At 43.6% G+C, this 20,785-nt stretch overlaps 4 non-coding genes and 1 pseudogene across 4 annotated transcripts; 2 read left to right on the forward strand and 3 right to left on the reverse strand.

Annotated features, from left to right (window-relative positions):
- The first annotated feature begins 6,620 nt into the window (after window positions 1-6,620).
- On the forward strand, window positions 6,621-6,702 carry TRNAL-UAG. The gene has a single exon. It is a non-coding gene; the product is annotated as a tRNA-Leu (tRNA).
- A 3,568-nt stretch (window positions 6,703-10,270) lies between these two features.
- LOC116538806 lies at window positions 10,271-10,932 on the reverse strand (annotated as a pseudogene).
- A 2,130-nt stretch (window positions 10,933-13,062) lies between these two features.
- Window positions 13,063-13,153, reverse strand: TRNAY-GUA. The gene is given in 2 exon segments: window positions 13,063-13,098; window positions 13,117-13,153. It is a non-coding gene; the product is annotated as a tRNA-Tyr (tRNA).
- A 612-nt stretch (window positions 13,154-13,765) lies between these two features.
- Window positions 13,766-13,838, reverse strand: TRNAT-UGU. Its single transcript has one exon. It is a non-coding gene; the product is annotated as a tRNA-Thr (tRNA).
- A 1,779-nt stretch (window positions 13,839-15,617) lies between these two features.
- TRNAP-UGG lies at window positions 15,618-15,689 on the forward strand. Its single transcript has one exon. It is a non-coding gene; the product is annotated as a tRNA-Pro (tRNA).
- Window positions 15,690-20,785: the final 5,096 nt, after the last annotated feature.

The following is a 20,785-nucleotide window of genomic DNA, read 5'->3' on the forward strand; positions in this document are numbered from 1 at the left end:
CTGAGGCTACATTATGGTGATTATCAGTTACTACTTGTATTGCTATCTAACTGTAGTGTGTGTGTCTGTGTGTTTGTTCATTCTTCTAGGTTTTTACTACATGTATTGTAAAAGGTGAAGATATTTTCTTTTATTCAAATTCAAGTTCCCAATGAGCAAGGATAATAACCTTGTTTGTCTTCAGCCCCTCCCCAAACCTGATCAAATGGTGAGCACAGATTTATTTGGTGGATGTGAAGTGAGCAAAATTCTATTTCCAAGTCCCAAAAGGCCTCCTGGCAGATGCACCCCACTGGCCTGCAAATGTTTAAACCCATTATAAACACTCCTGTGTGTTCATTGAGAAGCTGACCATGTTTTGAGCACTTGGTACATTATAAAATTGAAGTCAGGAACTAGGAAAAGCAGTAAAGGGAAATCAAAGAAGAAATTAAGTTACACATCACACATGATCCTTTTAAACCCAAAGCACCAAGACTATTATGATATTTGTGGGGACGGAGTAGGGGAAGGAGGACAATATACTAGCTCCAATAGAGATCCATCCCCCTATTGGCCTGAGAACCCCTGTATGTGATATAAAATCTTGCTTCAAACTAAATGCTACATTTAAATTAAATAATGCTTGTGATGACTGCATCAGATAGTCAATGCTTTCAACATTTATTGAACACCACTTACATACTTAGCTCTGATATGGTTATCACATTGAACATCATAGTAATGCAAAGTTCTGTGATGTACTTAGGAGTTTTCTAAAGTAAATGCTCACAGAAATAGGAGGGATGGCTCTTTATCAGAGCTTCAGAAGAAGAATGAACAGAAATAAAGAATAAAGAATGCCTCATATCCTTCCCTTTTCCATTCCTTTTGATCATACCATAGTTCAAAGTTTGCATTTCTTTTTACCTGAAGCCTGCAGAAGTGATTGATTCCATTGAATTGCTCCATAAAGTCCCTCTTGTCCCATCTCTCCAGTGAAGTTCAGTGAAAAGCGTAAAGACAAATACAAACTAGAAATAAAAGGCTTAAATCTCCCTGCTGAATACAAAGAAAAAAATGTAATTTTCCCTTTTTTCTTTGAGCACTTACTTTAGAAAATGTCTAAGTACATCACAATACTTTGCATTACTGTCATGGTCAATGTGATAACCATATGAAACCATATCAGAGCTAAGTATGTAAGTGGGGTTCAATAAATGCTGAAAGTATTGACTCTCTGATGCAGTCATCACAAATATTATTTAATTTAAACATAACACTTAATTTTAAGCAAGATTTTATAGCACATAGAGGGGTCCTCAGGCCAACAGAGAGATGGCTGTCTATTGGAGCTAGGAATAGAGCTTTACATTGCAATGTAGTACATGTCTTCTGCTGCAGATTGATCCAGAAAGATTCTGGTGAAAACGTTCAGATGATCTAAATAAGCATAGAACATTTGATACAGAAGTTGGTACATAGAGTATTTCTCAAAATTTAATGCATACTTTTGGAGAGCTTGTTAAGATTCTGACTCAGTAGGCCTGGGATTCTGCATTTCTAATCTGCTACCAGAAGATGCTGATGCTGTTGGCCCCCAGTCACACTTTGCATATTAAGGCCTTAAAGTAAATCTCTTGCTTATCTCTAAATTTTCATCATCTGGACTATTAACAAGATATGAATAGCAGGAAATTCAAGGTTAAACTTGCCGACAATATCATAGAATGCTGGAGCCCAGAATAACAGTATTCTGTGCTGAAGACTGAAGGAATAGACGTGTGCCACCAGGCGAATTCATTGCATGTATTTGTATCAGGCATCTTTCTGAAAGAGTGGTTATCCATTTGCTTTAGATGCTGGACAATTAAGTATGCAGCAAAGTCGGCATTCCACTCAGAAGGTTGAGACACTTGGCTTATAGGTCTCAGGGCGCTTCCTGTTTGAGCTGTGCAATCCAACTTGTGATCCACTTCTTGAAAGGAAGAGACCAAGGCTCCTCGCTCCACTGAAGGATCCAGTGAGCACACAACAGGAAGCTGGTGCTCAAGCAACTTTCGAGATTGAATAGGAGAAGCCATGCCCACTTGATACTAAAGGAATTTTGGCCAGGAACAGCAGAGTGTGGTAATTTCTGTCTTGAAAACAAAGTGCTCGGACACCTGTCAGTTTGAGGAATTTGAACCTGCAACATTCCAGGATCAAAGAGAGCTCTGCTGTGATGACTAGGTTCTTTCCTGTTGACTGGTTTCTTTTATTGCCTGATCTGGCACTAAAAAAGATCAAGATGGGCTCAGATCACTTCCATGACATGAGAATCTTCATATTTCAAAAATAAAAGAAGTCAACATATAGAGAAAATGTGGGTTATTTAAATAAGTATTATGATTATTGTCTTTTATTTATTTATTTATTTATTTATTTATTTTTGAGATGGAGTCTGTCACCCAGGCTGGAGTGCAACGGCACGATCTTGGCTCACTGTAACCTCCATCTCCCAGATTCAAGCAATTCTCTTGCTTCAGCCTCCTGAGTAGCTAGGATTACAGGCAGTGCCACCATGCCTGGCTAATTTTTGTATTTTTAGTAGAGTTGGGATTTCACTATGTTGTCTAGGCTGTTGTCAAAATCTTGACCTCAAGACCACCTGCCTGCCTCAGTCTCCCAAAATGCTGAGATTACAGACGTGAGCCACCACGCCTAGTCAAATAAGTATTGTCTTTGTACATTTTGTGTTGCTGTAATAAAATACCTGAGGCTGAGTAATTTAGAAACAAAGGTTTATTTTCCTCACAGCTCTGCAGGCTGGAAATTAAGAGAAGCATGTTACCAGCATCACTCAGGCGTCTGGAGAGGGCCACTATACTAGGTCAAAACATGGCAGAGAAGGCCAAAGGGGAAGCAGACATGTGCAAAGAGAAACAAAACAAAACCGAGGGGCATCTTGGCTGTATAACAACCCACTCTCCCACTCTCCCAGGGAACTAACCTATGCCCAAAGGAAGTAATCCAGTCTCACTAGAACCAGGACTCACACACTACAGAGAGAAGGGGACCAAGGCATTCGTAAGGAATTTACTACTGTGATCCAAACACCTCCCACTATGCCCCATCTCCCAACACTGCCACACTGGAAATCAAATTGCGCTGTGAGTTTTACTGGGTACAGATTAACCATATCCAAACCATAGCAGGTATGTTCATCAAACTAGCACTTAAACACAAAGAGACATAAAAGTGCCTGTAAAATCTCCTCTGGAGATCTCATCAAAAGTTTCAATATGAGGCCCATTCATGGGCCTTAAGTCTCTTATTTGCTCAATACTAGGCATAATAGTTCAACAGGTATTTAAAATATTTGTTCTCTCCCCTCCCGTTCACCCTCCACAGCTCTTTCAAGTCACGAAGAGCCCCAGGCTCTTTTTTTTCTTTCAAGCTGATGCTTCCCAAACCTACACATTGAGATGGTAGCCCAGGATTCCTAGGATTCTCTCCAGCTTAAGAAGAACTTCAGTCTTTCTACTTCTGACCCTGGCAAAGACTTGCATGCACTGATGGAGGCACTAAGCTCACATTCCCTTTTTTTCTAAGGTTTCCTCCAAAGCCTCAAAACACAATGTGAAATTTCTTAGAAGTCATACATTCAGCCAAAGGGGCTGGCGACGGGTACTTTAATCTCTCCGTCTTAAGTGATGCGTAGGAGGCCATATCCTTGATCATCTGGCTGGATTCAAAACTTAAGAGATGCTGCCTGTTGGCCTTGGGTGCTCATCTCCTCCTTCTAGGGAGTAAGAGACCTGATCAGGGCCAACAGTGGGTACCCAGTGAGTAGACTGCCTGTGAGTTGGAGGTTGGGGAGGCGGGTGCTGACGCCAAACGGCGACAAGGCGCGAAGAGGGGGTGTAACACGGGGTGAGTTTGGGAGGCACTGCGGGGAGCCGTGACTAGAGTGCGTAGGGGCGCGGGAGGAGAGCCGTCTGCGACCACCGAATGTCCGGGCCCTTTCCTCTGCCGCCATCGCTTCTCTGCCTGGGTTCTACATTTATCTGGTGTTCCCTGAGCCCTATTTTAAAACTGCTTTCTAAGAACTTCCTTTGGGCTAGCCTCCCCCAGCTCCTGGCCTCGGTCACCATGAACTCGCAGGATTTCGCTCCCGCAAAGGCCCGGGGAAGAACGCTTTGTTCCTCTCTATTCACCTTCAATCCGACCCTGTGGGCCGCCAGAGCTTGGGGAGAGACCTCAGAGGCCTAGGGCCGGGAGAGGCGACAGAGGGTTGTGGGTTTTTATGGTGATCGATATGGGGGACAGAAGGAGCACTCAAGACTCTTAGGAGAATTTCTGGATCCACAGACCAAGAAAACGGCCAAGTGGAAACAGCAAAGAATATAAATAATACGTAATCCAGTGCTCTGCGCCGAGTGGGGTTGTTGGCAGATCAGTGATTCCCATTTTGGGTGCGGGAGAGAGACCCCAAGTATCACCTCTGAAACTGTTTTCTAGCTTCTGTGCTCCTTCAGAAAGAAAAGGTACAACACTCGACTATCTCAATAGATGCAGAAAAGGCTTTCCGTAAAATTCAACATTCCTGCATGTTAAAAACTCTCAATATTGTAGGCTTTGAAGGAACATACCTCAAAATAATAAAAGCTGTGTATGACAAACCCACAGCCAACATCATACTGAGTGGGCAAAAGCTGGGAGCATTCCCCTTGAAAACAGGCATAAGGCCGGGCGCAGCGGCTCACGCCTGTAATCCCAGCACTTTGGGAGACCAAGGCGGGTGGATCATGAGGTCGGGAGTTCAAGACCACCCTGGCCAAGATGGTGAAGCGCCATCTCTACTAAAAATTCAAAAATTAGCAGGGCGTGGTGGAGGGCGCCTGCAATCCCATCTACTCGGATGCTGAGGCAGAGAATTGCTTGAATCCGGGAGGCAGAGGTTGCAGTGAGCCAAGATCGCACCACTGCACTCTAGCATGGGCGACAGAGCAAGACTCTGTCTCAAAAAAAAAAAAAAAAAAAAAAAGAAAAAGAAAAAAAGAAGAAGAAAAAGAAGAAGCTGATAAGCAACTTCAGCAAAGCCTCAGGATACAAAATCAATGTACAAAAACTGCTAGCATTCCTATACACCAACAACAGGCAAATAGAAAGCCAAATTAAGAATGAACTCACTTTCACAATTGCTTCAAAGAGAATAAAACACCTAGGACTACAGCTAACAAGGGAAGTGAAGGACTTCTTCAGGGAGAGCTACAAACTGCTCAAGGAAATCAGAAAGGACAGAAACAAAGAGAGAAAAACAGCCCATGTTCATGGATAGGAAGAATCAACATCATGAAAATAGCCATACTGCCGAGAGAGACGAGAGAGAGAGAGAGAGAGAGAGAGAGAGAGAGAGAGAGAGGAAGAAGGAGGAGGAGGAGGAGGACGACGACGACGACGACGACGACGAAAGGGAGGAGGGAAGGAATTAAGGAAAGAAGGAGGGAGGGAGGAAGGGAGGGAAGGAAAAGAAAGAAGAAGAAAGAAATTAGAAAGAGGCCGGGAGCGGTGGCTCCCGCCTGTAATCCCAGCACTTTGGGAAGCCAAGGCGGGCGGATCACGAGGTCAAGAGATCGAGACGGTCCAGGCCAACATGGTAAAACCCCGTCTCTCCTAAAATATACAAAAAAATTAGCTGGGCGTGTTGGCGCGCGCCTGTAGTCCCAGCTACTACGGAGGCTGAGGCAGGAGAATTGCCGGGACCCGGGAGGCGGAGGTTGCAGTGAGCCGAGATCGCACCCCTGCACTCCAGCCTGGCGCCTGGGGACAGAATGAGACTGTCAAAAAAGAAAAAAAAAAAAAAAAAAAAAAAAAAAAAAAAAAAAAAAAAAAAAAAAAGAAGAAAGAAAGAAAGAAAGAAGGAAAGAAAGAGAACAGAATGAGCAGCTCCAGGGCTACAGGGAAGCCTGGGGTTCACCCTTTCTGTGCTGGGGATGCCCTTGGAATGTGACCTCCCTCTGGAGGTCGCTTCAGTCCCTATAAAAGGGAGACGCTTTAGGTGCTACTGCTGTGGGCCTGGACGTCAGTCTACCTCAGCGTGCAGTGCGACCTTCTTCCTTAATTACTGATCACGGAGCCCGGCAATTACACCCAACCTCGCCATGCTCTAACTGCGGGAGAAAGCGACCAAGGAGTTTCCTTTGAACGTCGTGACAGGCGTAAGCAGGTCTCTGAAGCAGAGGGCGCCTCATAAGTGACCTGAACTTTGATCCCACGACACTCTAAGCACTATTTGTATCCATACAACAACGCTCCAACAGCAAGGAGTTCTTATTCTTCAGTCTTCTCGAATAACTTGCAAATCACCAGTAAGATTTTTAGTTTCCGTGTTTTTATTGCCTAGGTTAAAGAAAAGATAAAGGTCTTCCAAAGACATTCACGCTAATAATCGTTGATTACCTGCTAGCCCACTTCCCAGGGCGAGTGAGAATGCAGTAATTCTTCCTTTCCTCGGATTTGCTCAGATTCCTAAGGATGGATAAAAATGCTAACAGGAGCTCTGCTTCCGCGAAGAAAAGCCAGAATTTTGCACTTGTACACTGGTGCAAAATGCTGAGAGAATGAAGAATGTAGTTACAAACAGTTGTGTTCGGAGTGGTAGTGTGGCCGAGCGGTCTAAGGCGCTGGATTTAGGCTCCAGTCTCTTTGGAGACGTGGGTTCGAATCCCACCACTGCCAATGGTATGTTTTAGCACAGCAAGGATTCTGAAGTACTAACAGACTGTAACCACTAAGGGTTTTAAATCCTCTTTCTCCCGGCTCACGCAGCATCAGTTCCTCTGTGTTCGTGATTCAAATCGCCTCGGCTTCCAGCTGAATTCCTTCGGTTAGGCAGGGTCTCCTGCGGTTTCCTATGCATACTTGTTCGTTATACTGACTTTCTGGATGCTGGCTTTTGCACCATTTGGGTTCCGGCAATCAGGAGAGCTTTCAAGTTCTCTTCTAAAATACACGCTCATATTGAGTCATCGTCATTTCTAATTTAAGCATAAAGTGGTCAGGACGTTCTGCCGGAAACTGTCCCAATGGTCCTATCAGCCCGCGGCAGGCGCTGCTTTAGGAGTTGCAGCTCTGTGCTTGCCAGATATCCTGCCCAGACCCTATTTTGGTTCTAATCACATTACTTTTGTAATTGAACACAGTGAATGGATGAATGAATGAATGCAGAAAGCAAAAACTCAGCGGCCGGGTGCGGTGGCTGAAGCCTGTAATCCCAGCATGTTCGGAGGCCAACGAGGGGCGATAACGAGGTCAGGATATCAAGACCATCCTGGCCAACATGGTGAAACCCCGTCTGTACCAAAAAAAAAAAAAAAAAAAAAAAATTAGCCGGGCATGGTGGTGTGCACCTGCAGTCCCAGCTACTCCGGAGGCCGAGGCAGGGGAATCGCTTGAACCCTGAAGGCAGAGGTTGCAGTGAGCCAGGATCACCACTGCACTCCAGCCTGGTAACAGAGCAAGACTCTGTCTAATAAATAAATAAATAAATAAATAATCGCAGCAAGATTCATGCTCTCATTCAGGCATCATTACTTCATGGGGAATGGGGAGAAGATAAGTTAACAGTTATTTTGATTTTGACTTTGCAGATGGGTTTGTGATTCAAAAACACTTCAAAGCATATTCTTGACTGACTCCATTCATTGGGCCTAGAGGGCATTTGTGAATGTTGTGGATTTAGCCACCCTCCTGCCCCTTCCCAGTGAATCAGGTTAAGGTGGTGGCAACTGTTCAGGTTTCTGAACTACCTAGCGACAATGCTGGGGTAGAAACTAACCCACTGTGGAAAACAGGAGGGGATACACTCAGGGCCCATTTAGTGGTAGCGTCTCAGAATCATTGTCCCACTGCGTTTTTCAGCCACTACAGCCCATCACCTACAGAAATATTCATGGATTTGGCCAGGCAGCTTCCTCCAGGAGATATTTCACTGCCATGTCATGAGGAATGAATGAAAGAAACTGAGCAGAGAACTGCCACTCAGGCAAGAACCAAGTGTCATGCCACTTTTAAAAGACAGGGTCTCACTCTGTCGCCCAGACTGGAGTGCAGTGGTGAGATCATTACTCATTGCAGCCTCGACTTCCCGGGCTCAAGCGATGCTCCCACCTGTCTCCCAAGGAGCTAGGATCACAGTTCCGCACTATCGCTCCCACGCCCAGCTGTTTGTGTAGAGCCGAGGATATCGGAGGGGAGAAGAGAGGAGGAGCTGATAGTGGTCTCCCTATGTCTCACAGGCTGCTCTCCAACTCCTGAGCTCCCAGACTCAGTCCTATGCCACTTCCTGACTCTGCCCTCTACCCCTACCCCCTGAGACAGAGTCTCACTCTCTAACCCAGGCTGGAGTGCCGTGGCATGATCTTGGCTCACTGCAACCTCTGCCCACTGGGTTGAGGCAATTCTCCTGCCTCAGCCTCCCAAGTAGCTGGAATTACAGGTGTGTGCCACCATGCCCAGCTAATTTTTGTATTTTTCATAGAGACGGGGTTTCACTATATTGGCCAGGCTGGCCTTGAAATCCTGACCTCAGGTGATCCACTCACGTCGGCTTCCCAGAGTGCTGGGATTACAGGTGTGAGCCACTGCGTCAGGTCTGCCCTCCTTTCTATATCTTCCTGCCTCCTTATTCAAAATCTTTTTCCATGCACTTCCAAACATCTTCCATTTCACATTGATGACTCCTCCAGATCCGTTTCCTTCCTTTTCACCCACCTATCACCAAGAAATATCTTAGGCCCCCAAGATCTTCACAACAGGAGACTTTTGTTTTGCTTTGTTTGAAATCAAGAGACAAGGCATATTTTGCTCTCAGTGCCTAGTCGGGGGAAATATCTCTGTATCTGTGGATAAATTGGACCTTCCTGGCACTTTTATATAAAATTCCCTGGTTACATAATTTCCATATCATTGTCCTTCGTTTTTCCACAAGGCAATTGTTCTGTCTTCCAATTCTGTTTTATGAAAATAAATCAAATGTAAAAGCTGCTGGAAACTCCACCACCACCACCACCACTGCCACAACACTCTAAGCCTTCAGAGAGATGTGACTGTGATCTGAGTCACATATGGTTACAACTTCTGTTCTCAAATTACAGATTCGCTTCCTTATTGTTCTTGTTCTGTGTGTACAATGACTAGAGAGAATTAAACAACATTAGGAACAAAAACCTACAGCCTTCTTAATTAATGACCCTTGTTATAGATGAATTTCCTTTGAGTTGTCTGGCTTTGTTTGCTTAGACCAGATAACAGAAAACCCATGATTATTATGCCCTCTGCAAAAAACGTTAAATGTACCCTTGCCAAAAAGAAACACTGCCTATAACCAATCAAATGGCTGTAACTATGTGCCAACCTTGTATGAATAATGTTGTTTGAATAGTGAATAATGTAATCCTGCTAAAAACTCCTCTGTCTCTGCCTATATAAACGAAACCTCAACTTTCCTACTCCAGAATGCTGACTCTATTGCTTTGGAGTTGGTGTTTCTGGGTGGCCCATCCTCACACTTTAGGCTTTAGTAAACTCTCTTTAAAGTAGATTCTGACCCTTTGATTATTTCAGGCTTACAGTTTGTCTTCCCTTCTTCCTGAAATTGAATCATGTGCTTTATCTTGAGACTGAGTTAATTTTTTTCTGTTCATCTCCCTCTAGTGACTCCCAGAAACGTGATCTATGTAGCTTGATGTTTTCAGCTGCCTAGAGGCCGTCAATTCCATTCAAATGAAGTGAACTGAAACTTCCTCCATTCCTTCTCCCACTCCTCAGTCAGGCCAGCATTTTCCACATTCCAGCATTCTCTGCATCCACGAAGGACACTAGCATTCCCCAGATTTTCAAGAGCACCACTTGGGAGTGTTTTTGTTTTTGTTTTTGTTTTTGTTTTTTTTTTTTTTTTTGAGACGGAGTTTCGCTCTTCGCTCTTGTTGCCCAGGCTGGAGTGCAATGGCGCGATCTCGGCTCACCGCAACCTCCGCCTCCTGGGTTCAGGCAATTCTCCTGCCTCAGCCTCCTGAGTAGCTGGGATTACAGGCATGCGCCACCATGCCCAGCTGATTTTTTGTATTTTTAGTAGAGACGGGGTTTCACTATGTTGACCAGTATGGTCTCGATCTCTTGACCTTGTGATCCACCCGTCTCGGCCTCCCAAAGTGCTGGGATTACAGGCGTGAGCCACCGCGCCCCGCCGGTTTGTATTGTTTTACTGTTTTTCTTTTTTCTTTCTTTTTTTTTTTTTTTTTTTTTTACAGATAAACAGTTTTTTTTTATTCCTCCTCCTCCTCCTCCTCCTCCTCCTCCTCCTCCTCTTCCTCCTCGTCTTCATCTTCCTCTTCTACTTTTTTCCGGGCAACTTTAGCGGGACCCTTTGCACCATCAAACTTTCCTTTCGACTTATAGTCAGCAACATCCTTCTCACACTTCTCCTTCAGCTTTGCCGCCTTAGTGGTGTAAGGCTGCTTTTCGCTGTCATTTAGGTTATTCCACATCTCACCCAGCTTTTTTGCCACGTCTCCAATAGAGATGCTAGGGTTTGTGGCTTTGATCTTCGGGCGGAATTCTGAGCAGAACAGGAAGAAGCCAGACGGTGGCCTTTCGGGGGCATTAGGATCCTTCTTCTTCTTGCCTCCCTTAGCTGGTCCATAATCCTTCATTTCCCTATCATAGCGCACTTTATCCGCCTTTGCCATTTCATCAAATTTAGATTTCTCTTTCCCGGACATTGTCTTCCACCTCTCAGATCATTTCTTGGAAAATTCTGCAAAATTGACAGGGACCTCTGGGTTTTTCTTCTTATGTTCTTCTCTGCACGTCTGCACAAAGAAGGCATAAGCAGACATCTTGCCCTTTGGTTTCTTGGGGTCACCTTTAGCCATCCTGACTGTATTGTTCGCTAGTCTGGGCAGCGCAGGGCACCTGTTTTACTGTTTTCACTTAGTTTCACTTTGTCTTAGTTTCAGTGAATTCCCTCTCCTGCTGATGGAAGAATGCTGACTTGCTTCTATCTCCATCACTCATGCCACTCACCATCCCTGCTTTTTTCTGCCTCCATCACCTCTGCCACCACCAAAATGACCCTGAACCCCTATCCTTCCTTCTGTCCCCTCCTCTTGTTTCTTTTGATAGTCCCAGCCTCTCCTCCAGCTCTACTCTACCCCGCCCCCCACATCCCCTACCTGTACTCCTCTCAGGCACTCTAACTGGCACTTTCCCCAACACACACACGTACCTGAAACCTCCCTTACTCACTTAAGCATGGATCAATATTTCTGTCAAATTCTGGCTCAAAATTCAACTTCAAGAAGCTCTCTTCAGTTAGTCCCTCCTCACCATTCTGATCACTCCGTTTCATTGTCCTGAATGTGCTCCTATGTCGTTTTGTAAATGTTTATGGCAGTAACAATATATCAACACAGCATTATCTATTTCATTACTTCAACTAAACTGTGAATTACTTAAGTCACCAAGTTTTTAAAAATTAATAGATTTTACATCCAAGAGCAGTTTTAAGTTTACAGCAAATTGAGTAGAAAGCACAGTGAATTCTTACATTCTGCCCTCTGTCCCCACAGCCTCCCTCATCAAGGATATCCTGCACCAATATGGTACATTTGTTACAACTAACAATAATACACCATTACTAAACAAAGTCTGTAGTTTAAATCAAGATTCACTCTTGGTGCTGTACATTCTATGAGTTTGAACAAATGCATCATAATCATGACATGTATACACTATTATAACACCATACAGAGTAGTTTCACTGCCCTCAAAATCTGTGCTCCACATGTTCATCCCTCTCACCTAACCCTTGGAAACCACTGATGTTTTTACTGTCTGCAATGTTTTGCCTTTTCCAGAATGTCATATAATTGAAATCATACAGTATATGGGCATTTCAGATTGACTTCTTTCAATCTGAAATTCAATCTTAGTAATATTTCAATCTTAGTAATATGCATTTAAATTTACTTCCATGTCTTTGTATGTTTGATAACATATGTATTCAAAATGCTGATTAATATTTCATTGTCTGGATATACCACAGTTTATCTATTCACCTGTTGAAGGATATATTTATTGCTTCCAGGTTTTGGCAATTATACATAAAGCTGCTATAAACATTAATGAGAAGGGTACTGTGTGGACATACGTTTTCAACTCATTTGGGTAAGCACCTAAGAGTGTGATTGCTGGATTGTATGAGAATATATTTGGTTTTGTAAGAAACTACAAAAATTGTCTATCATAATGGCACCAGGTATTTTAAAACTTCATTTTATAAAGTAAAAACTGTTTTTTTAATGTAATGTATACAAGTGGCACATTTGAAAAATACATAAAAGTCTTAAGAGTATCAATCACCCACAGATAAACAGATTTAGGCATACATCCTTTTTCATTTTTGAATAATAAATTTCTAAAAGTAGAAATAGAATACTTGATTAAATACAATATCTTTTTAGAGTTTTTGATATAATGCCCAAGTGTCCTCCAGAAAGCAGACATTCTACAAGAATGTTCTTGTCAGTATTGGATATTAATGAATAGTTTCTAATTTGATTTCTTATTAAGGAAGGAGTATTTTATGGAAAATGCTGACCTTTTGCTTATTCTCGGTATTGTTTGTTTAGATTCTTTTGAGGAGCAGGCCTTTCTGAAGTATTTCTCCTTAAAGTATGGATTGTCTAGTATGAATTATTCACAATACTGTGCTGAAAAAGTGTAGGGATGGGGGTGAGGTTGAGGGATGTTACCCATTATTCACTCAGTGTAAACTACTTTTACAGATTAGGTGATGCATTCAAGTCTAAAAAGAACATCATTAATTCATACCTCATGAGTAAACAGAATCACATCTATTGCAGGATCACAGAGGATGCATAACATTAAGGTTCATGGTCAGCAAAATGTTCTTTTGTTGCCTGAAAATAGAATTCAAATTAGAGCTTCACAGTCTTTGGAAGTCTTTATTAGGAGGATACACTAATAAGACCTTGTGCTGTTTGAGTAGACCGAAGCACAAAAATATGCCACTGCTCCTTCGAGGCGGAATCGAACCACCGACCTAAGGATAACGGTAGCTGCAAACCTCTACAGTCCTCCGCTCTACCAGCTGAGCTATCGAAGGGGCTGCATGACAAGTGTTAGCATAGATTTTTGTGCATTGATTAGCGGCTGACTTCTTTGTATTTGGTCTCAAATTAAAGTTGAAGAAGTTTCCAGAGAGCCAGGTCTATGGGACTGAGTCCCGAGAACAACCCTGAGGCAGCAGAAAGTGATTTCTGAGTCCCGGCTTGGGGTGAATCTGCGTAGCTTCTGAGCTAGGCTGCCCTCAGAATAATCTGCGATCCCGTTTTCGCCACAGGAGCCGGGAACCGACTGCCAAGCAGACTACAAGTGGAGAAGTGCGCAGGATTCCAGGGGTCATGGCTGTTAGCAGGCTAATTAGATCTCTTCCACAAACACGGAGGTATGGACCAACTCTAGCATTTTTCTCCCAGAGACGTGAGCAATCTCGTTTCTTCCTTGCTTACCGAAAGGTACAAATACCTATTTTCCCGGTATCGTTCATAGGACCCCGAGGCTGGACCTTTCGTCTCAAATCCAGGATATAGAAAGATCGTAAAGTACTTCCTTTCTTCACTAGTCTGTTTTAACATTGGAAAAGGTAAAATGCTCCTTACCTGTGGAAGGTAAAATCTCCTAATCCCTGGGGAAAGAGAAAAAACTCCTGTGCTTAAGGCCCCAGCGAGATTTGAACTCGCGACCCCTGGTTTACAAGACCAGTGCTCTAACCCCTGAGCTATGGAGCCAACACACTAAGAAAATGTTTAACAATGAATTAATTATGCAGATAAAATCGTAGGTAACTGGTATTTATGTTTAAATAAAATTTAAGAGATAAAAGGAATTTTTGAAGGATGTGCCTCTTATGTATAAGAAAGAAACATTTTCTTGACCAGGCCAGGACTGGAGTTCAAGTCACTGTAAGGGTAAAATGGGGAATAACAACATTATTTAATAAAAAGTAATGATTATTTATTTCAACTTTTAAATTCTGGATTATTTGCTTCTTTGGAGATAGTTGCATTATTATCTTTTAAAAATGGGTCTGTTTTTATTAAGATGCTTAAATGTATATGTTTCGATAGACAAATGGCTTATGTTCTTTAAAAGAGATGAATTTTCAGTTTGCTTATTCATCAAAAACAAAACAAATCATAAAAGACACGAGCATTTAATATATGTTGTTATCTTAACAACGCTTGCTCCACGGTACATGCTCCCCAGCATCAGGCTTGACAAGTCCCAAAGCTCGAGTAACGCCAGGGTCAGTGTGCATTTCATTACAGAAGAGAATGCAAGACTGATCAGAGCCATTATCCCTAACCCGCTTGGATTCTTAGTCCAGGTCTCTTAGTCTGAGATTGGGGCTGTTTTTAAAATGGTGGCAGCTGTCTTCAAGCACAGGACGGTAGTACCCCTCGGACCTTCAGAGTTTGGAGGTGGAGACAGTGAGGGCCCCAAGGCTTCCAGATCTCCCCCAGACTGTCAGCGGAGTCAGGATCGGTCACAGATTCCTCTGTTGCCTGAAGCAGAGGCGGCTAGAAGGGGTCTATCCCTTTCCTTGGTCCTTTAATGTTCGTCTTCCTACCAACTCGGAGTCCGTCGGTAGCTACTTCTCTTTGGGCCTCCGGGCTTTTCTAAGCCCCAACTTGAAGTCCAGAAAGGATAGAAGTGGCATCGTGGCGTGGGAAGGTTGGGGAGGAAGAGTTTCTCCTCTCTTCTCTCCTTTGGTGTCAGACTCCTAGGAGGCTCAGTCATTCACTGGACAGCTCTTGACCGGGTGTCTCCCACCGGCTGGGAGCGAACTCGGCTCAGGGTAAGCAATGAGGTCAAGGCAGACACTGCTCCGCCCTGGGGAGGTTAGGGCGAGAGCCCGGGAGCTTCGTTTCCCAAGCAGAAGAGGCTGCAGAGTAAGGAGAGCCCCCTCCCCTCGCACCCACCCACCACCTTTTGAGTGCTAGAGAAATGGGCTTCTGTAGAAGAGAGTGTGGGCGAAGAGCGACTTTTCCTTGACGGCACCTCTTGGACATGCTTGAAAGATACCTTAAATCTAAACCTATAGTACATAGGTAATCAAGTAAACCTGAAAGGAAACGGCAAAAGCACACGCGTGGGGTGTTGGGTGCTGTAGGCGAGAGGTCTGAGGTTTAGAATTCAGCCTCTTTGGGAGCGTTGGTTCCACCTTTTCCCCTGCCACTCCCACAGGTGGCATTCATCGCTTGGTGAGTAAAATCGGTCGTTCTTGTTTTTCCTGGGTCCTCCAGCCACAGGCCACCTGAGACGGTTCTGGTCCCTTTGAGTACCCAGACATTTTCGGTCCATTGACCGACTCACAGCTCGGCCCGGATCCTGAAATTAATGTTTCTACCTAAGAAACGCTGGGGCTCCGGTCCTTTTGAACCCGCATGTTGACTTTCCCGGAATCTGGAGAAAATCACTGGACTGGAAAAGAATCAAAACCATTCAAGTGCGCTACAACTAAAAAATAAATGAATAATTTGAGAGGAAAGCACTTCTTCAGTTGTGGCTCGTTGGTCTAGTGGTATGATTCTCGCTTTGGGTGCGAGAGGTCCCGGGTTCAAATCCCGGACGAGCCCTGTCTTCTTTCATCTTTCTCTCTCTAAAGCCAGTACTTAACAAATAATGCAATCACCGCCAAGGTTAGGTCCACCTAGCTTGAAAGCCTCTTGTCGACATGTTGGGGATGAGATTGTTAAGTGAATTTGCAGTTTTGGCTGAAAGAGTCAAAGACAACGAAGATACTACCAAGGCCCAAGGTCTTCATCACAGACCGGGGCTCCCAGACCGGCTCTGACAGACTTTTTTGTCAGGAGAGGGTTCAGGTAGTTCTTACCCAGTATTTTGTGTGGAACAAACTAGTGCACTTCTCACTAGGTAACTTCGTATGGAAAAGATTGCTACCTGAAGACGTGTTGGGGTCACAATGTCCCGATAGAACCCTCTTTCTGAGTCCTGACTGCGCAGTGACCTAGCCGCGGGATGGAGTCTAGCCCCTGCCCTGGCGTTGGCTCCTGCTCCGCAGCGCGCCCTTGCGCTCTTGGTTGTTGTCGTGAGATTGCCTATCCCGCAGTTGCACGTGCTGTTGCATCGTTCGAATGCAAAGTTGCAGCCTTGGGAACCTGAGGAAGAGGCAGACATCCATTTTGTTCAAGGAAGAGCAATTGAATTATTTCCGGGTGTAATTTTCGAAAACACAGTATAACATAGGAATAGTTGTTTTTGCCACTTCCGGCAAGAACCCATCAGATCCTTTAGTGCTCTTTGATTCACCGGAAAAATCAACAGGCAGTACTGTTTGGTGTCTACCTACAATCTTTGAGTGTGGTTTGATTCTGGAGTGTAGAAGTGGCCCTAACTATGAACTACTGGGATGACGGTTGCTTCAAACTTGTCTTTCTAAACTGCTTGTTTAGAAAGGAATCTTCAGGCAGGGTGCAGTGGCTCATGCCTGTAATCTCAGCACTTTGGGAGGCTAAGGTGGGTGGATCGCCTGAGGTCTGGAGTTGGAGACCAGCCTGATCAACATGGTGAAACCCCATCACTACTAAAAAAAACAAAATTTAGCCAGATGTGGTGGTGTGCACCTGTACTCCCAGCTACTCGAGAGGCTGAGGGAGGAGAATTGCTTGAACCGGGAGGTGGAGTCTGCAGTGAGCCGAGATTGTGCCATTGTACCCCAGCCTCGGCAACAAGAACGATTCCGTTCCTATAAAAAAAAAATAATAAAATAAATAAATAAATAGAAATCGTAGGCTGGGCGCGGTGGCTCAAGCCTGTAATCCCAGCACTTTGGGAGGCAGAGGCGGGTGGATCACAAGGTCAAGAGATCGAGACCATCCTGGTCAACATGGTGAAACCCCGTCTCTACTAAAAATACAAAAAATTAGCTGGGCATGGTGGCGCGTGCCTGTAATCCCAGCTACTCAGGAGGCTGAGGCAGGAGAATTGCCTGAACCCAGGAGACGGAGGTTGTGGTGAGCCTAGATCGCGCCATTGCACTCCAGCCTGGGTAACAAGAGCGAAACTCCATCTCAAAAAAAAAAAAAAAAAAAAAAGAAATCGTTGACAGGATTTCTGTGTAGCACAATTATATCTGTCCTTTCTGAGGTTTCTCTTGGAAGAGTTATGTGTTTTGAGGAAAATAAAGGCTTTCGTGATTGGTGATTAGAGGAAGGGAGGAGAAAAGGAAGAATCTGCCAATATGCTCTGTCTTCTAGATTGGTTGGCGGGTGGGAAAGGTGAGATGTCTAGCTTGGGACTTTGTCTTTGCTGAACGACTACCAGTGTATATGCCTAATAGGAAGTTGGATATAAAGTCTGTGATACATCACATAAACATAATTAAAAATAAAAGTTATGTGATCATCTCAATAGTTGCAGAAAAAGCATTTGATGAAATCCTTTATGATCAAAACCATCAGCAAAATCAGCATAGAAAGGGGCATATCTCAAGGTAACAAAAGCCATCTATGACAAGCCCATGACCAACATCATACTGAACCAGGAAAAGTTAAAAGCATTCCTCCTGAAACAAGGCAAGGATGCCCATTTTCACAACCTCTATTCGACATAGTGCTGTAAGTCCTAGCCAGAGCAATCAGACAAGAGAAAAAAATAAAGGGCATCCAAATTGGAAAAGAGGAAGTCAAACTGTTACCGTTTGCTGATCATATGATCAAATACCTAAAAAACCCTAAAGACTCATCCAAAAAGTTCCTGGATGTGATCAATGAATTCAGCAAAGTTTCAAGACACAAAATCAACATACACAATCAGTAGCACTTCTACACACCAACAACAACCAAACCGTGAATCAAATCAAGAACTCAATCCCTTTTATAACAGCTTCAAAAATAAAAAATAAAATACTTAGGAGCATACTTAATCATAGAGGTGAAAGATCTCTACAAGGAAAATTACAAAACACTGCTGAAAGAAATCATAGATGACACAAACAAATGGAAGCACACCCCATGCTCATAGACAGATAGAATCAATATTGTGAAAATGACCATACTGCCTGCCAAAAGCAATCTACAGATTCAATGCAATTCCCACCAAAATGCCATCATAATTCTTCACAAAACTAGAAAAAAAATATTAAAATTCACATAAATCCAAAAAAGAAACTGCATAGCCCCCAAGCAAAAGAACAAATCTGGAGGCATCACATTACCCATTTTCAAACTCTGCTGCAAGGTTATAGTTACCAAAGCAGCATGGTACTAGTAAAACAAACAAACAAACAACAACAACAACAAACCATGTAGACCAATGTAACAGAATAGAGAACCCAGAAAAAAAACCAATTACTTGCAGTCAACTAATCTTTGACAAAGCATACAAAAACATAAAATGGAGAAAGGACATCCTATTCAACAAATGGTGCTGGGATAATTGGAAAGCAGTATGTAGAGAAATGAAATTGGATCCTTATCTCTCACCTTATACAAAAATCAACACAAGATGAGTGAAAGACTTAAAAACCGGAAACTATAAAAATTCTAGCAGATAGCATCAGAAAAACTCTCCTAAACATTGACTTAGGCAAAGAATTCATTACCAAGAACCCAAAAGCAAATGCAACAAAAATAAAAATAAATGAGTGAGACCTAATTTTTTTTTTTTTTTTTTTTTTTGAGACGGAGTTTCGCTCTTGTTACCCAGGCTGGAGTGCAATGGCACGATCTCGGCTCACCGCAACCTCCGCCTCTTGGGTTCAGGCAATTCTCCTGCCTCAGCCTCCTGAGTAGCTGGGATTACAGGCACACGCCACCATGCCCAGCTAATTTTTTGTATTTTTAGTAGAGACAGGGTTTCACCATGTTGACCAGGATGGTCTCGATCTCTTGACCTCGTGATCCACCCGCCTCTGCCTCCCAAAGTGCTGGGATTACAGGCTTGAGCCACCGCGCCCGGCGAGTGAGACCTAATTAAGCTAAAAAGCGTCTGCACAGTAAGAGAAATAATCGGCTAAGTAAACAGACAACCCACAGAGTGGGAGAAAATATTCACGAATTATGCATCCAACAAAGGATTAAAATATCCAGAATCTACAAGGAACTCAAAAAAATCAGCAAGAAAAGAGCAAATAATCCTATGAAAAAGTGGGCAAACGACTTGAATAGACATTTCTCTTTTTCTTTTTTTTTTTTTTTTGAGACGGAGTTTCACTCATGTTACCCAGGCTGGAGTGCAATGGCCCGATCTCGGCTCACCGCAACCTCCGCCTCCCGGGTTCAGGCAATTCTCCTGCCTCAGCCTCCTGAGTAGCTGGGATTACAGGCACACACCACCATGCCCAGCTAATTTTTTGTATTTTTTTAGTAGAGACGGCGTTTCACCGTGCTGACCAGGATGGTCTCGATCTCTTGACCTCGTGATCCACCCGCCTCGGCCTCCCAAAGTGCTGGGATTACAGGCTTGAGCCACCGCGCCCGGCCTCTCTTTTTTTTTTTCTACTTATCTTCTTTTTTTCCATGGCAAACACCTTTCCACAGATACAAGAATAGAAATTTCTCAAAAGAAGATATACAAGTGGCTAACAAACATGAAAAAATGCTCAACATCACTAGTTATCAGAGAAATGCAAATTAAAACCACAATGAGATATCACTTTACTCCTTATTTAATTATGGCAAGAATGGCCATAATTAAAAAATCAAAAAATAATAGATGCTGGCATGGATATGGTGAAAAGGGAACATTTGTACACTGCTGGTGAGTACGTAGACTAGTACAACCACTATGGAAGACAGTATGGAGAGTCCTTAAAGAACTGAAAGTAGAACTACCATTCAATCCTCCAATCCCACGACTGGGTATCTACCCAAAGGAATAGAAGGCATTATATGAAAAAGACACTTGCACAAAAAGACAGCAGCACAATTTGCAATTGCAAAAATATGCTGAAACCAGCATAAATGTCCATCAACTAACAAATGGATAAAGAAAATGTGTTATATTGGCTTGACATGGTGGTTCATGACTGTAATCCCAGCACTTTGGGAGACCCAGGCGGGTGGATCACTTGAGGCCAGGAGTTCAAGACCAGCCTGGCCAACACGGTGAAACCCCATCTCTACTAACTGGCTGTGGTGGTGCACGCCTGTAATCTCAGCTACTCAGGAGGCTGAGGCAGGATAATCACTCGAATCCGGGAGGCAGAGGTTGCAGTGAGCCGAGAACGCGGCACTACAATCCAGGCTGGGTGACAGAGTGAAACTCCATCTCAAAAAAAATAAAAAATAAAAATAAAGTGGGGCCGGGCGTGGTGGCTCATGCCTGTAATCCCAGCACTTTGGGAGGCCGAGGTGGGTGGATCACTAGAGGTCAGGAGTTCAAGACCAGCCTGGCCAATATGGTGAAACCCCATCTTATAAAAATAAATAAATAAATAAAATAAAATAAAGTGGTACGTATATGCTGTGGAATACTACTCAGCCATAAAAAGGAACAAAATAATGGTACTGGATGGAGTTGGAGATCATTATTGTAAGTGAAGTAACTCAAGAATGGAAAGCCAAATACTGCATGTTCTCACTTATAAGTGGGAGCTAAGCTATGAGGATGCAAAGGCATAAAGAGGATAGAATGGACTTTGGGAAAGGGTGGGAGGGTGGTAAGGGATAAAAGACTCCATATTGGGTACAGTATACACTGCTCGGGTGAT

The sequence above is a fragment of the Sapajus apella genome, unplaced genomic scaffold (assembly GCF_009761245.1).
Source record: "Sapajus apella isolate SASKATOON/1434 unplaced genomic scaffold, GSC_monkey_1.0 scaffold122, whole genome shotgun sequence".
In the NCBI taxonomy this organism is placed as follows: Eukaryota; Metazoa; Chordata; class Mammalia; order Primates; family Cebidae; genus Sapajus; species Sapajus apella.